This window comes from Lycorma delicatula, chromosome 7, assembly GCF_047948215.1.
Source record: "Lycorma delicatula isolate Av1 chromosome 7, ASM4794821v1, whole genome shotgun sequence".
Lineage (NCBI taxonomy): Eukaryota > Metazoa > Arthropoda > Insecta > Hemiptera > Fulgoridae > Lycorma > Lycorma delicatula.
Genome location: NC_134461.1, coordinates 47,564,067 through 47,581,749, shown reverse-complemented (window position 1 = coordinate 47,581,749; position 17,683 = coordinate 47,564,067).

Genomic DNA, 17,683 nt, shown 5'->3' with positions numbered 1-17,683 from the left:
CTGTAGTATTACCATTACACACACCCAAAACGAATACCATATCGCGTATTCCTCTGGTATAAATAAGTACGGCATTACTTCAATGGTAAACCGATCACGTTCAAACTAAAATTTACACAAAAATTTCGCTAACGACACAACAGTTCACAGAACTTTATATACTTCATGTACTTTACAGAATGATTTAAACACTAATACGGTATTGCGCATTGTTGATCAGCTGTTATTATTTTATTGCCAAATTTGAAATAATAATATTTCAAAAAATTTATTGTATTTCTGTCAATAAGTTATAGTCTAAGTATTTTTTATTTCTTCATTCTTTTTTTTTTTTTTTTTTTTTTTTAATAATAATAAATTTTAGTTTCGTAAGTTCTTCATATCACCAAAAATAATTTTTTTTTTTTTACATTAAATAAGTACTTTTCTGACAAATGTACGACTTAATAATGTACTGTTTCTAAATAAAATTAGAATTTTTCTAACTTTTCCTTTTTTTATAAAACTTATCTTACACCATTTTGTTCAAAATTAAATTCTCTACAAGGTTTGTTTAAAGGTTTTGTGTATTTTATTATCCATTTAACTAAGTTATTGTACGTCAAAAATAAAATAAAAACACAGTTTCTTAACAATTTATTGGGTTTTACCCCAGATTTCTCAAAACCTACTCCAAATACGGTTCTGGAACTTATTTTATTCGATTTTTCAGATCAAAAACAGTAAGAAATCACTAATTCTATATCTTAATTAAAATCAGAAAAATTTCAGTACGACCTATTTCACTAGGCTAGCTGAAATCCTAACGAAATATTTTACAAGCCGTAATTCGCAAACGAAGCATTTTAGAACATATGTTTAGATGAATTTTTTTCCATTATTTCACGAGTATGAGTTATGATAGTCCCGGGAGAACTTCGTGATACACTCTGTATAATACAATAGAACACATAGTTAAATGTTAGGATTTCAGATGCATTAATGTTTATAACTAAAACAATAGTACTATATTAGCTTTGTGGGATATGAATTACTTGTGCACAAAGACAACCAAATACCTACATGTTAAATAGGGAAGGACTGATAAAGGATACATATATATATATATATATATTTAATAGTACTTATTAGTGTACCCAGAGTCACTGGCTTGTTAAGTATGAGCAGCTTTGATACACACAACTATTTAAGTCTTAATATATGTTTAACATTTAATATGGAAATACATTCAACAACCACTCAGTTTAAACGTAATTTTCAATGACCATTTATAACTTTCTTTTTGGAGAATACATACATATATTTTTTCATATAACAGAAAAAAATGCACGAAATTCATGTGCATATATACACCCAGAAACTGATACAGGCACTGTGTTTTTTATGATTGTTTTTTATTCTCTTAGAATATTTTTAAGTTAAAAAAAATGTTGTAAATGGATCCAAACAGAATAAATTTTCAACACTGTTTCTTATTTTATTTCTAAATTATTCGTGAAAAATGTTAAGAAGTAGAATCAGAGGCTTTTACCAGGATTAAATTATACAATCCCGCCAATATAATATTACAATATATTAAAATTTATATTACATTTCATTCAATACTACATCGTATTTTTAAAAAAAAAAATGTTTACTATGAAAATACTGTTTAATATTCTTTCTTTAACCGTATTTTACCAAAACCATTTACGAGATGTTTTGAGAACATGCCTAATCGATTATATTTAAATAAACTATTTCTTTTTTACCCACTTAAAATATCAAGAGGAAATTCACACTTTATTTAATTTTATTTTGTAATCGGAAAATTCTTTTTCTTTTCTTTAATACGTAACTCATTGCAGCTAGTTCATGGATCATCATTTTAATTTTAATTTTTCATTTTAATTTTTCTGTAAGAACACATTTTCATTTTCAGTAGATGAGAAAAATCAAATCAAAACAAATTGATACAGAAAACTGAAAAATCTTACTGGTTATTTTTTCAAATAAATATTACCCATATTTAAGGATATTAACAAAAACTTAAATACTTTATATAAATAAAGCAAGAACATGAATATCATAAATACACAAGATAAGATAAGCTAGAATAGGTTTCACTCTTGAGGATAACTATAGTAAACCACTCATGAGGGTAAAAGTAAACATTGCTGATAGACCCAATAGTACCAGTATTCCTACATAGTGTTCAAAAACTGATGCAACCTTATGAGAAAATGAATAAGTTACAATAGTAGTTGAAAGTGGCTTTCGTTATGCCATTCACATAATTGAATATGACGTTGCATGCTCTTAAACATATATTGTAACGTTTGTTGAGGAATTGCAGCAATACATCATTCAATTTCGCTCTTCAATTCGGCAATGGTGGGAGGATGAGTTTTGTAAGCTGCATCCTTAATGTATTCCTACAAGAAAACGTCAGGAGAGGATAAATCAGGAGACCGAGGGGGGCCACATACCTTCAAAATCACTTATACATGAAAACATTGATCTAAAAAAATCATAGTATTGTTGGCTGTACGATTTGAACCATGTCCTGCTGAAATCACATGTACTCTAGCCAGTCTGCAGGTACAGTGTTTAAAAATTGTCGTACCATTGGTATGTGGCGCTCACTGTTCACTGTGCTATGAAAGAATGTCATGAAGATTCACTGACACTGCACATCAAATACCCACTTTCTGTCCATGCAGCTGTTGTGAATTTTCTCTACACAAAATGTGAATTCTGTGCATTCACGTATTAATCAAGGTGTCTCGCCTGAACAAAATCAGTCATCAAGTTCTTCCCCACCTGCCGTTTGCTGTTACAGATAACATGAACCTTTCTTTCTTTTCTTTTTCTGTTTAGCCTACGAAACTATCGTAAGGTATTACTTCAGAGGATGAATGAGGATGACATGAACCACTGACAGAAAGCTACACGTTTTCCAGTGTCTGCAGGTGACAACTCGTGAACAACATGAATTATGTATGGATTCATCATTAAACACTTGTGCAATGCAAAGTGATGTTCTATGAAGAAGTGAATATGCATAGATGTTCTGTAAACTTTTATTAGGATTCTATACATAGGGGATCCTTACCTATGGAAGCATGGGCCACAGACCACTCTTTAGTATCTGAAAGAAAGTAATTTCTTGTAAATTATACTTCAGCTAGTAGGTGAAAAATTTGTTACTAGTAATACTCTCCCGCACTGGAAATTCTGTTGTTGGTGAAATAGACTGTTCATATAATGATAAATTAATTGAAAATACTCAGCAGAAGGCTAACCGATCTTTATATGAAAACTACAATCTTAATTTCTATGCAATTCTCTAACAAAAAGTGTTTATATTAATGAAAGATCGCAACAAAAAAAAACATTATATTTTTTAATTTAAAAGTATTTTATATACTTAATTTATACTATAATTTATATGTATGTTACATGACATACCCAAACTGTTACTTGACATCCAATCATAGGAATATCTAATAGGAAAGTGAGAAAACTTTTGTTTCATTACTAAACCTAATATATTGTTGCAAATCAGCTTTTTATCATATTAAAATGAATTTTATAATCACCTTAGTGTTATACTTTTGCTCTGTTTACCACAAACACCAGATATGTATTGAACATCAATACTTTTAGTGAAAGAAACTTTAATTAGTGTCCCTCAAATGTTTTTCATATATAAAAACCATAATAAATGAAAAGGATGTAACTTTAAACCTCTAAATTTGGGAAATAATACATAATACAGGCCTATTAAGCCCCCATCCAGTAGAGCAATTAACTACTTTATTAATAGTAACTAAAAGTTTTATTTTAGAGTATATTAACACCAATAGTTTTGTTGCCAACTATAAAATAGATTGTTCATCATTCCAGAATAGAAATTGTAGCAATTTATACTAATCGTTATTTAATTAAGGTTAAAGAATTAAGGCTTAAGAAAAAATGTTGAATAAAAGTTGGACATAAAATGTAGTGAATAATCTCAAAGAAACTAGTAAGAGAAGGTGAAATAGTATTCACTTTGATGTAGGTAAAGAATCATAAATCTTTGAGTAAGTTAAGTAAAGTCCAGTTTTTAAGATGACATACATATCATCCTCATTCATCCTCTGGAGTCATCTAAACGGTAGTTACCGAAGGCTAAACAGGAAGAAAAAAAGAAAAAAAAGGGTTTTTAAGATGGAAATACATATACAATTTTGAAAAATGGAGTGATAGAATGAGAACTGAAAAAGTCCCAGTGAAACTGAATAAGAAAAGATGTCTCTTGAATTTTATAATAAATAGATTTGGTATGTAATGAGGAGAGATTGTACATTTTTAAGATATAGAAGGAAAGATAAATGAGAATAAAGGGAATGAAGAAGGATTGGAATATTGTGGGAAAACAGAGAGGGCAATGAAAGGTGGAGAACCAGCTGTTATTTGTCTTAGGAAACTAAAATGAAGAAAAAATATGAAATTTTTTTTTTTATAATTCCTCAAAAGAAATTAAAACATTTTTATGGTCATACAAGAATAATGAACACAGCTTTATTATTTTAAATCAAAGAAATGAGAAAGGGGTGTTCTGGAAACATGTCATCCAAAAATAATTTAATCTCAGGGTGGAAACATATGTTAGTATAACAAACAAATGATTATTTATTTATACATGAAATTTTTATTAGGTACCTTACGGAAAAGGTTATTTAAGGAAGGAAGATGAAACCCCAGAAGAGACATGGTTTAGGAAAGAGGAAGAAATATAATTTACAGATTGTAACTCAATGTAATGGCAAAAGACCGGAACAAACCTTGATATGTTACTAATGTAAAGGGTAAATGGTTTATATTACTGTTAAGGAGGGGTGCGTAAAGTGGGTTAGAATTCAGGAAGGGAGGGAACTAGGCAGACCACAGCATGAATGATTTATGTGACAGCTAACTTGTTCCAACACACTGTTACGTAGGTTTAGTATGCGGTAGCTATTATAACCAACGTAATGAATGAATAAATATTATTCATAATTGTTCTACGTCATACATCACATTAGTAATAGGTTAAGTCATAAAATTGTTTTAGTAATGCGTGTAATTTGTATCAAAATATTGATACAAATTTACACGCATATTATATTGATATTGATCAATAGTGTATCAAAATGTATGTATTACTTTATACATTTGGGTTTAAGAACAAAATCTTCTGTATGATTTTTGTCTTTTTGTTTCACAAAGCATGACATCTTTGCTCTGTCAGAAACTTGGTTGGACTCATTACATAAAAATTGTGTTTTTTTTCCCAGAATCATTTAACACTTTCAGAACAGATAGACAATATTTTCCTGCAAAAATAAAACAAGGGGGTGGTTGTATTTTAACTGTTACTCGTAACTCTATTCATGTCTTAGAGAATAAATCTAGAGATCACAAATGAATGTGTTTGGATTGAAATTCTGGTTCCCGGTTCCTAAAATTTGTCTCATTAGTAACCATTATTTCCACCATCAACATCTACTAATCTCTTCAAAAGGTATTAATTTTTACTCTAAGTAAAAGGCTTCTGCTATATTTGGATTTATTGATTTCTTTGGTTTAGATCAAGTAAGTAAAGTATGCTCTAGATGAAATATTTTAGACCTACACCTGACTAATTGCTGTGATGTTGAAGAAAACATAGTCGATTTTGTCATTAATTGTGATTTTATTGTTCAACCTGATATTTGTCATGATTCAATCTCTATTATAGTAAATAATAATGTTTTTAAAAATAAGCCTGAACTTTCTTTGAATTATGAGAAAGGTGATTATGATCTTTTATATAGTTTAGTTTAAATGTTGTTTTGAGCAATTTCTGTACTCTTGTTTTCCAATCAGTCCAAGTTCATGCTTTGAAATGACCTGTTAAACAGCAGAATACTGTTACTACACTTAGAAACAGTACTGTTATCAAGAAATGCATCTCTAAATATAAAATTAAACCAGTTTTTAATGTAAAAAAGGTAGCTTTTTCTATTGGTCAAGTAGTACTTTTTTATAATTAACAGCTTAATTAATAATAATGCTTCCTGTCTTCATGTTAGTTCTTTCTATGTTTCTCATTACAATGTGTTGTTAAAAGGTCATGTGTTATTGTGCTGAAGATGGCATTATTACCAGATTCTGTCACTCTATTGATAGTATGCTAGAGAGAATAGGTTTATAAAGGGGTATAAAATGCTTGCCAGTTTTGCTATACATGATTACATTATGACTTACAATCATTATTATGCTAACCTCTGTAGTAGAATAATATGACCTATACCTTTTGTATGGAAGGTTCTAGGTTTGAATCATTCCAATCAGCATAGCAACATGCTGATTGGAATCAGCATGCTACAAGATTCATCACATCTACAAGATTTACACGCTACAAGATTCATCACATCTCATCTGGCTACTACAATTGGGTATAAGCCTATATCTATGAGTGTAAATAAATGAATTATGAATTACAGATTATAAAAATTATTTTTATAGATAAATACTTCATTTCTCATGTAAAACAGATTTTTAAGTTTTGCAATGCCATGTTATTTTTTTATTTAGCTAAAATGATGATAAAGAATTGTAACTTGTTATTTAATAGTAGCATAAAGTATTAGAACGGTTTTAAATAATTTAGTTATAAACTGTCTACATCAAAAAAAGAATAAATTAAATAATAAGTTTTATAGTTAATATTTCTAAAAATTAAAAATTAGTATTACATTAAATCATAAAGAATAATAAATAAAGAAAAATATTTTTATTGAATGAAGAATAATGAAACAGTATTGAAAGACACTACTACTTACATACAGTTTTTTGGTGGGCCATTTACCATAAGAAAATATTACACACGTATCACCAGATTCATGTAATAAAATCTAATTTATGAAACTGCCAGTTTGCTACTTGTCTTTGTTAGCATCAGATCGAGATCCTAGGAAGTTATCATAGCACAATCTCACTCGAGACGATCTTGTGAGCAACCTGAATGGCTTAGACAGCAAAGTTACCATTGAGGACTTAATCTCATTCAGGGTTTTTTCATCATGTCGAACCAATCCGATACTACGTAACTGCGGACGGCACAGACTACCAATGACATCATAAGCTACTTAAATTTTTTTTAACAGGAATGAGACTTACCGATGGAGGAAAGTAACACTAAAACATACGAGAAAGAGATAGTCAAACCACCTCCTCTCCAATTATCCTGTATGAAATCATGGATGTTGCATATATATATATACATATATATATATAAGTAATAAGAGACCAAAATTGATTACTTTGTTAAAATTGTCGATGGTTAACAATGTGATGTCAAAAAGCATAAACATCTACAAAAAAATAATAATAGAGTTGGTCCATGAACACAGGGTAATCGGACATACTTTCACGAGGAAGGACCAGTGTGCCTTTCGGGTGGTTCTGAAGAGCCACGTTGATAATTAAAACATCATCAACAGTGAGATTAAAGAACAAGGACACAAGATGCGAAGTATTATAAACGCTCGACATTGTGTAACAAAAGAATCATTGTCTAAACAAAGGCTTCTTAAACCTTGAGCCTAATGGGAACAAGGAGATATTCAGAATAAGTAAAAACGCGAAATTTGGCTTCACATATAAGATACCCAGAAGAGCTCCAGTTCTGGTCCAATACACGAGATGTCAACAATACAAATACACAAAGAATAACTGCATACAACCCTTCCAATGTATCAAGTGTACAGAGGAACACAGAACTGCGTAGATTGCCATAGAAAAGATTGAAATACTCCTGCTATTGTTGCACTTTGTAAATCAGGCCATTCAGCAAATTATAGAAGTTGTACAGTAGTCTGTAAGGAGATCCTGGGATGGAAACAGAGGCAGAAAGACAGAGATGTTCATCTTCACAGAATCGGTAGATGTTGTCCTCCTCTGTGAAACTAATTTCACTGATCGGAGCGAACTTCGTCTTATGTAAAACCTAAACCCCATTTTTTGACTGATTACCATATTTTCCTTCTGACAGAAAGGTTAAAGTAAATTGTTAGGTAGTACATTTGGAAAAAGAATTTAATAAATTTTCCAAATGAATTTAAAAATGTTCTTAATCTGTACTCCATATTGTTATAATTAAAGTTATTTAATAATCAGCTTCAGTAAAAAAGTTGGATTTAACTTTATAATAAGTGAGATCTCACAAAGCATGAATATATACTAAGATTACGAATTTATAATTTCGTAGAAATTTTACTTCCAGATTTCGATGAATTTATAAAATTGGAACAGTATTCGATTTAAATAGAAGAGATTTTCACAAATTTTCTTGTTTTATAGATTTAATCACTCACAGAATTTAGAATTCTTGAGACTTGATTAATTTCGGTAAAATCAAATTGTTATTTGCTAACCAAAAAACAAACAACCTTAACCCAATTTGAATTTTTAGCTAACAATTTTTATTTAAAGTTGTTCTTTAAGTCATTTCCAGCAGCAATTTGTAGAAGAATTTTAATAAGTGTTTATCTTCCATAATGAGTACAAGCGGTGTGTGAGTGTGTGTGTGTGTGTGTGTGTGTGTGTGTGTGTGTGCGTGCACTGTTTCATAATATGTCGGGCAAGATTAAGTGATTGTTTTACAATATACAGTAGTTTACATTACAGTTTTACATTATAAATCCTAACTTCATAACAATTGTAACGCATATAAATCAGCTTATGTAAAAAAAAGCACACTGTAATGTATGTAATATCTGAAGGAGGCTTAGTAGTGCGCTGTGGCATCCCCCCCGTTGCTCTTAATATCACTCAGCGACTTCTCACACCAGCAGCCAAGTAGTGTTTTTCAAAAGTCACATCCATTAATTTTCAATGACTTGCAACGTATCCAATTATGACGTTACTATTATACTAACGAAATTTGTTATTACAAATAAAATTATTTATGTCAAATATTTTGTTACGCATTACCTTTATTTGTAACCAGTAGCAAGTGTTCTGCATGCAAGGTTATAGGAATAGGGTAGAGGAGGTAAGTAGAGGCAACTTTTAAGAGGAACCCGCCTTTAGATTTTACATACACTAAGAATTACAATATATTCATTCATAATAATGTTCATTCGTTGTACGGCCAATTCACATTGCGAGTACAATAAAAGTATCACTTTCAGAACTGAGCATAATCAACATTTTGATGGGACTAGCGTAGTGATGTGCTAATATCTGTTTAAGATAATTAAGGCAAAGAAAATGAATTTTACCCCTGAACTTTCCTTAATAAACCTGGCATCGGATGTTTTTAGTTCTTGTATATGGCAATGACATTTCTAATCGTTATTTATGTCTTGCGTCCGATCTCTACCGCTATTCTATTTATGACACAGATAGAAATAATGATAATCTTTTGTATAAAAATGTTATTTTATAAAGTTTGAGTAGTTTAATTTATATTTAAGCAGTTTAAAAAATGATTTAATCATAATATCATAAACAATATCAATTTAAATTTAAATACTTTTAATCACGATAGATATTTTTAACACTTAACACTAAATATATGAAACCTTCATTAAAATAAACCCATCAATGTGTATGTTAGTATAATAAACCATATATCCGAGACAATTTTAATAAAATGCTCATACCCAAACTAGGTTTTAAAATGTTTTAAATTATTTCCATAATTTATTTTTAAAATTTCCTAGAATAAAATCCTCAATGTTGGATGTAATTATTTATTAAATAATAGTTTTAGTCGTTAACTGTTCAACTGTAACATTTTCGTATTAAATATTTGAATAGTCACAAATCTTTTACCTTCAAGATATTTCTCGTAAAAGTAGTCATTCTGAACATACAAATCAATTAAGGGATGATTAAAAAGAGGGATAGTTTTACGACAGGACAATACGAGAATTGGATTTCATATGATAATTACTGGCTGAGATTTTCAATAAAATTGATTTTGTCTTTATCATATTATGCGAAAAAAAAATAAGATATGCACTATATAAAATTCATTTTGTTTGAAATAATCATACAACCAATGGTTTTTTCTATAAAGAAAAACCTTTTTTTAATTTTATCTGATCATTAAAAAATATATTAATGATAAAATGTAGTAAGATTACAAAACTTATTTTAATACCAGAAAGATATGTACCTCCATCCAGGAAATAACTTAAGATAAATAATCTTAAGCTATTTCCTGGATGAGCTATAATTAAAAGTATAATTCTGTATAAACTAAAATGTTTACAAATTTAAGTAAAGCTCTTTTATTCAATCACTTTTTATTCAACTGATAGCAAAAACGCCGACAAGTATATAGAAAAAAAAATTAAAATGCTGAATCTACATTTGAAGGCATTATGTATATATAAAAACCATACTTTATTGTTCTGGTAGGGAAAGTATTTGATAATGTGAAAAGGAATTATTGTTTTAATATTGGACTAGAATATAGGAAAAGAAGATTTACGTATAATCTTTATAAGAATTAGATGGGAGTTACAAGAATAGAATATGAAGAAATCTAGACTTTAAATTAGAAAAGAGTGAGTCACGATTGATTGTATTGTCCTACACTAATTAATTTTGTTTCAAGAGTACTAACTAAAGTCTATATCTAGCTTTTCAAATTTTATTTAAAAGAAAGAACGCAAATATTGAAGAAACAATTTGGAAGTGGATTAATTATCCAAGGAAAAGGAATTAGGATTAAGAAATGACGAAATTCACAAATGATATTGTTCTTTTAGCAGACACGAAAAATGAGTTACAACAAATACTAAACAGCATTGATTTATTCCTGTAAAAAAACTTACTTTGAAAATAAAGGTAATGAAAAGTAAAAGAAAGAAGGATAATTGAGAAATTAATATTCTAGGAAAAGATAATTGATCTTATTAAATCAGAAGTTGGAGAATTTTGTTATTTAATTTGTAAAATTACAAAGGATGGATGAAGTAAGGTAGCGATTAGAAACAGACCGATAACAAAAAAAGGAAATTTTCCATTTAAATCGACTACGAAATATAGATCTAAGAACTATATTCTTCAAAGTATTTATTACGAATATGGCAGTTTAGGGTACCAAAAAAATTAAAAATAGAAAAGAAAAGAAAAGAATACAAGACTTTGAATTTGGTGTTGTAGAAAAATTTGAAAATGATATTGGTAAAGGTATAAAATAATGACTTCCAACAATTAGGTGAGGAGAGAAATTTGAGGTAATCTTATTAAGAGACGAATTATCTTTTTAGAACACATATTAAGACAATTTAGTTAATTTGGTAATAAAATAATGTATAAAAAGTAAAGGTTTTTGACAAAAACAGAACCTGCACATCTATATATATATTAATATATATCCAAAAAAATTATAATGAAATTGTCATTCCTTCCGCTCAAAAAACAAAAATTTCTGTAATATAAATAAAACTGTTTTTAACGAAACGTTATTGATATCAAAGAAGGTAAGTCACTAGATTTCTATTGTCAAAATCTGTTATTAATTTAGAATTTTCTTAAAAAACAAAAAATACATGTTTAATATATGTAATAGACAATAGATATGCAATAATATATAATAAACAATGTTTAAGCGTTCCATATTTGTTACAAAACTCGTACCGGTCCGATTTCATTTCTTAAACAACGAATAATCATAAGGATTGTATTATTTCTGTAAATGTGATATGTCTTTCATAAAAATTAAATCAGGCCGATAAGAGTTTTAAAAAAAATTTTCTTTTTTTCTTATTACATGGAACGCTTAAACATTGTTTATTATCTATTATTGTATCTCTATTGTCTGTTACATATATTTAACATGTATTTTTTTTTTAAAGAAAATTCTAAATTAATAACAGATTTTGACAATAGAAATCTAGTGACTTACCTTCTTTGATATCAATATCGTTTCGTTAAAAACAGTTTTATTTATATTACAGAAATTTTTGTTTTTTAAATGGAAGAAATGATATCTGCGAGACTCTTACCGTACGGTTTGTACGTTTTTTTGGTATCATGCGTTTTGTTAGATTATTCTTTTATTTTGTTTTATGAATTACTGATTGTTATATTATGGATTTATTATTGTTTTATTGCCTTTCTAAAACAAACAGATTGAATTTCACTGCCAATTTTTTTTTTTTTTTTGTTGATTCTCATAACATTCATTTCATGCCATATTTTATTACTTGTTTAATAAAACTATTATAATGATCTTTACGAATCGAGGATCCATGATTTAATATTGCACTTATTACTTTTAAGTGTAACCCTCGATTTTTATCATTAAATTCGATTTTAACAATCGAATTTATTTCTATTTTATTTATTCCTTTTTTAATAAAACTAGTAATAATCTCTTGTAAACTAATACTTTTATTTTTTTTTAAAGAAGTGATGGGAATTCATCTTCAGTACTTTCATTTACATAACAGCATTTACTATTAAAACAAGCTGTAGTATATTTTCTTTTAAATTTTATTATTTCAAGTACATTATTAAGTTTTTGTAAGTTACCAAGTACTGCTATCTAGCGGCGCGATTCGTAAAGGCACATTAAAAAATGAATAAAATGACATATTCGAGTCCCCCCCCCCCGGTTCATCAAATTGAAAATAAACGATGTCTAACAAAAATCAAGGTATTTTTTGAAAGTGTTCTCTCACGCTTATTTTATTTTTTCCCATTTTCATTTCACTTAGGTTTAGAACTGTAAACGTAGTTCGTTGACTTCATCGCCTCTTACCGATGAAGTTCTAACGAACTCCGTGATAAAACAAAGACTAAAGAAGTAGAATAGTGATTATTTTGAGATAAAAAGATAGAAAAATTCAAAAGGAACGGACGGAGAATAGCAACAAACACTTAAAAAATCGTATATAAAACTAAACACTTTTCATCACAAAGACTTATTTTTATTTAATCCTCTAACTGTAAATCCTTTTTTTTTAAAAAATATAGCGATATTACAACTATAGCGTATACTATAGCGTATTTTATTTTAAATATATACATTTTTGTAAAATATACAATTTTTAATAAAAATATATATATTTTACAATATTTAATAGCGTAGCTTTAACATATTTAATAAAATTTTAACAGCGTTAAAATATAAAATCAACAAAAACCTGCTTTAAAACTTCATTCCGTAAAATCCTCTGTTTCTCGGTGCCACTATACTGGAGGATGAGTAAATATTTCTACCTTCTATTGCCCCAATTTATATCTACTGTATATCTGCTACTAGGCAGTATAGTACACTACTTAAAAAATGAATCGTCGTAATACCAATCGCATCGCAATTTTTAAACAATTTTACTAATTTTATTGTATTTTGACGTACAATTTTTTTCTCGCGTTTTAAAGTGGCAGGTAATTCAACTGGTTAACACCGACACCAAAATAATTCATATATTGAATTGTAGAATTTTCACATTTAATAAATTACAACAATTTAAGGCATGTTATTGTGAAGAGCTCAAATCAGGATACAGAATGTTATGTAAGTTTATTTGGGATTACACTGTTCCTAGAGTAAACGTGATCTAAACAGATTTTTTCCATAATACAAAATTAATTAAGATCACTTTAACCTAATATGATTCAGTTACAAACTTAGGTTATGGCTGTTAGTTTTCTTTTATTAAAAACTAAATTATACATTCACATTTTAAAAGTAATACATTTTAACGATTGAACAGAATTATTTAAATTGAGATTTTTTTTAAAGATTTTATAACTACGGTTTTTTATTAAAGTAATGCGTATAATAAACGTAAAATTTTCAAAGAGAATAAAATTGTTTAAATAAAATATTTTTTATGCGATTTCATTTTAATTAATGCATAATACCAGCTATTTAACAATTTATTTTTGGTTACATAATTAATTCGTAAATACTTGACATTATTATCATCGTTTATCATTTCACAATCAGAAGGTTATAATAGCACTCCAACACAATCAAATTTAAGCTAATGTTTTTGCAAGCTGTTATATTGATGTACTATCGTTAATGAGCATTTCAATAACTAGTGGTCATTTATTAAATTAATGGACCATTTCATCTTTATTAAATTATATAAATTCATTTATACCCAACAAATTGAAAAAAAAATCAACAAATCTATATGTCTATAATACCACTAAAAAATAGTTTTTTTTCGATTAAATATTAAAAACTGTTTGAACTACTCTTTTACAAATATTTTTTCTCTTTTACATTTTTTTCGTTTTTATGACAGAAATGTAAAAAACATTCTTCATCAAAACTACTGATACACTGTTACAACGTTTTTTTAGATTAATTTTAAAAAATTAAGTTTTTTTACTTTTATTCTTAAAAATCGTTTAATTAATTACAGATTTATTAAGAAGTATTTAAAAAGTGTGAAAAGTTCAGTAAACTGTTAGATGTTTGTTTTTTTAATGGGAAACCTATTTTAAAAACTGAAAATTTAGATATATATTACATTACATATTTTTACAGTTGTTCTATTTACTTTAAGCGCATATTTTATTTACCTTTTTTTAGTTTTATTCTAATTAATATTACTTGTAGGTTTAAATCCAAAAAAGTTTATATGCAAGGAACTCATTAGACGAGAAGCTTTGTCTTTGTAAAAATAAAAATCCAATTAAGACAAATTACATAAAGATACCTAAATACCTAATATAAGGTAAGATTCTCTTAAATTTGAAATTTTAGATAATGCATGACATATTTTTACCTCAACCTTTTTATTTTTAATTTCCTGAAATTTTTCGAGAAAATATTTTAAAATATTAGAAAGATAACAGACGATAAATCATTACTTTATGATAATCCAAAATTAAGAAATAATGGCAATAAGGAAATTAAAATACGAATATCTTCAGACTTTCTTTATGATTTACAAAATTTCGAAGAAATTTACATCAACGGGACCGCTAAAGGAACGTCGTTAGAAATTAAAAAAAAAATAGAAGCAATGAAATCAGTGAATTTGAAAAAAAATGAGGGTCATTCACGAAAGAGTAAAAAAAGTTTTAAAAACTAAAACTTATTTTAAAAAAACAACACTAAAACTAAATAATAATACTTTTTTAAATCTACATAAAATTTTGAAAACGTAACCAAGCAATTTTGAAGAAGTAAGCAAATTAAAGTTAATGGTTTGTTTGTTTATTTACAGTATAAAGCCGACTTCTAAATATCGAAAGTTAAGATAAGAACTGATTTTCTTTTAATCGGTTAATTTTTCTATTTTTAAATTATATTTCATTAATAATATTTAGTAGATATTTACAAAAAATTGTCTATATAAAATAGTTATTTTTATCATATTTTTTTAATTATATTCCACAATATTAAAAAAAAATTATATTTACTTACTAATATGTAATACACACTAATTACAAATATTAAATGTATATCATTTTCTTTGCGATTTACTATATTATACGTTGAATGTTTTTATTCTCAGAAATAATAAATCTTCCTCGATAACATTTTTACTTAGTTTTTCCTTTTAGATGACTATAAAGGAATTCCCTTGTCGATAAAACGTATGGCTTATTTCTCTTTGTTTAATAAAAAAAATAGAAGAAAAAGAGGTATCAGATTAAACTAAAAGTAGCTCATCTCTAGAGATAGTGGATAAAATGGATAACAGAAAAGATATATAAATATAGAAAAAGATAGAAATATCGGGTAGGTGAGAAACATGTGTCTCAGAATGAGTGACTAATTCATTATTCCGTCTGTAACCGAACGTGTATTCTATAACATCACCAGTAGCCGAGGAATGCTTAAGCTTTTACTTTATTCATGTTTCAGAAAGCAACTAAGTAAGCACAAAGGGACATAGAATTGAAAGGAATGGCGTGGTATAGGAAATACAGTTACCATTTCCGTATCACTCCTCGCGGGTTATACTCCCTGCTAGGGGAACTTGCGTGAAGAAGAATTATTCAGAAAATGGGGTTTGGGGATGGTATTTTATATATATACATACATACATATATATAGTAAAGTAAAGATACCTTTGTGTTACCCAAGACCTTTTTCTTGTACCTTTTTCTACTTTCAATTCACTTTATACAATATGGCTGTCACGTTATTCACCTTGTTGCATTGTTGATTGTTTTATATTCACCCTTGATGTTTTTTCTTATGAAAAAACAGTACGTCATAATAAAAAAGCCGAAGTTTTTTTTTTACAAATATCGTAAAATACTATAAAAACCTGATCATTATAATAGAAAATGAGAAAAGAAAACTAGTAAATAATTTCTTCATAAAACTCTCTTCTTTTCAAAAAAAAAAATTAATATTTTTAACAAATCCGAAATCTTGTTTTCTCAAACGTTTTATCCTAGTAAGATAAAAAAAATAAAATAAAAATATTATCGAAATCAGGATTTAAATGATTTTGGAGATGAAATAAACTAAACAAAAAATGTAAAACACGAAGTTTTATGAAAATTTATCTTTTTTCTGGGGGGAGAAGGTAAAAAAAAATTTACCTTACAATCTTTGCTTCTCGTCCAACGAATTTCATATTATCTAAGAAATATTTCTTCCTTGCGTGAACCCAAAGGAAAAAGCTTTTATTGTTAGCGTTTATATGATCACATATGATCATATTCAAAGAAAAACTTAAGTTGTATAAGCAAAAAAAAAATCCTTAAGGAGCGTTTAAAAACCGAAAGACTCTAAAATAAGATGCGCATTTCTATAATTAAAGACGTATTAATATAAATAAAATCAGTAGTAAGAATATAAACATCTAGCTAAAGGAAAATCAAACATATTAAAGATAAAATAAAAATCCGTACATTTACGAAAGAACAGAATTTAAAAACCATTAAAATTTAAACTCACTGTGAGATTTCAAAGTTTGAAGTAAACTGTCATAAAGAAAAATATTTAGATCAATAGTTTATGTTATATGAAAAGGCCAATTTACGCAAATATCTTTCTAGCTTCTTTTCTCTTCTTCCATGAATTTCTCAATTTTCCGTCATAGCTTCCTTTTTGTTCATCTATACATTTTCTTCCTGCCCTTCTTTATTCTGCCACAACAACTTTATATCGCAAATTATTTTTCGGAAGGTATTTCTATCGCAACAGTCCTCTTGATTTTCAAGTCTATCCTTTAGAGGTTCTCTTCCACAACCTGTTTCAGGCAATTTGATTTGCTTTTCATGTCCCAGAGCTTTTCAAAGATTTGTTTAATTAATCTGTTCGGGCCATCTGATCATATGTCCCAAGAAAGTTAACCTTCTTCTCCTTATCGCTGTTTCTAGGTCTTCTTGTTTACTGGTAAATTTCCTTGTTAAATGATTTCAGTCTGTATTCTACCTTTTTGACCATGGATTTTCTTTAGTACGCTTCTTACAATTTTGAAAAATTTTTCCAGTTAATGTTTGATTTCCAAATAAGATTTCTGGTCTTACTAATTTTTACTACATTCTGTTTTTGTATTTATATTTACTCATGCAGTTTTTTAAATTCTTTTCTTTATTCTTAATTATTTTTTGATAACTGTTTATCGGACTGCGTCATAGATTTTTCATTTTTTTAAGAACTTTCGTGAGTTTCGTCTTTTCACGATTTTATTTCATTATAATTCTTTAATATAGATAATTATTTGTATTATGTTATATT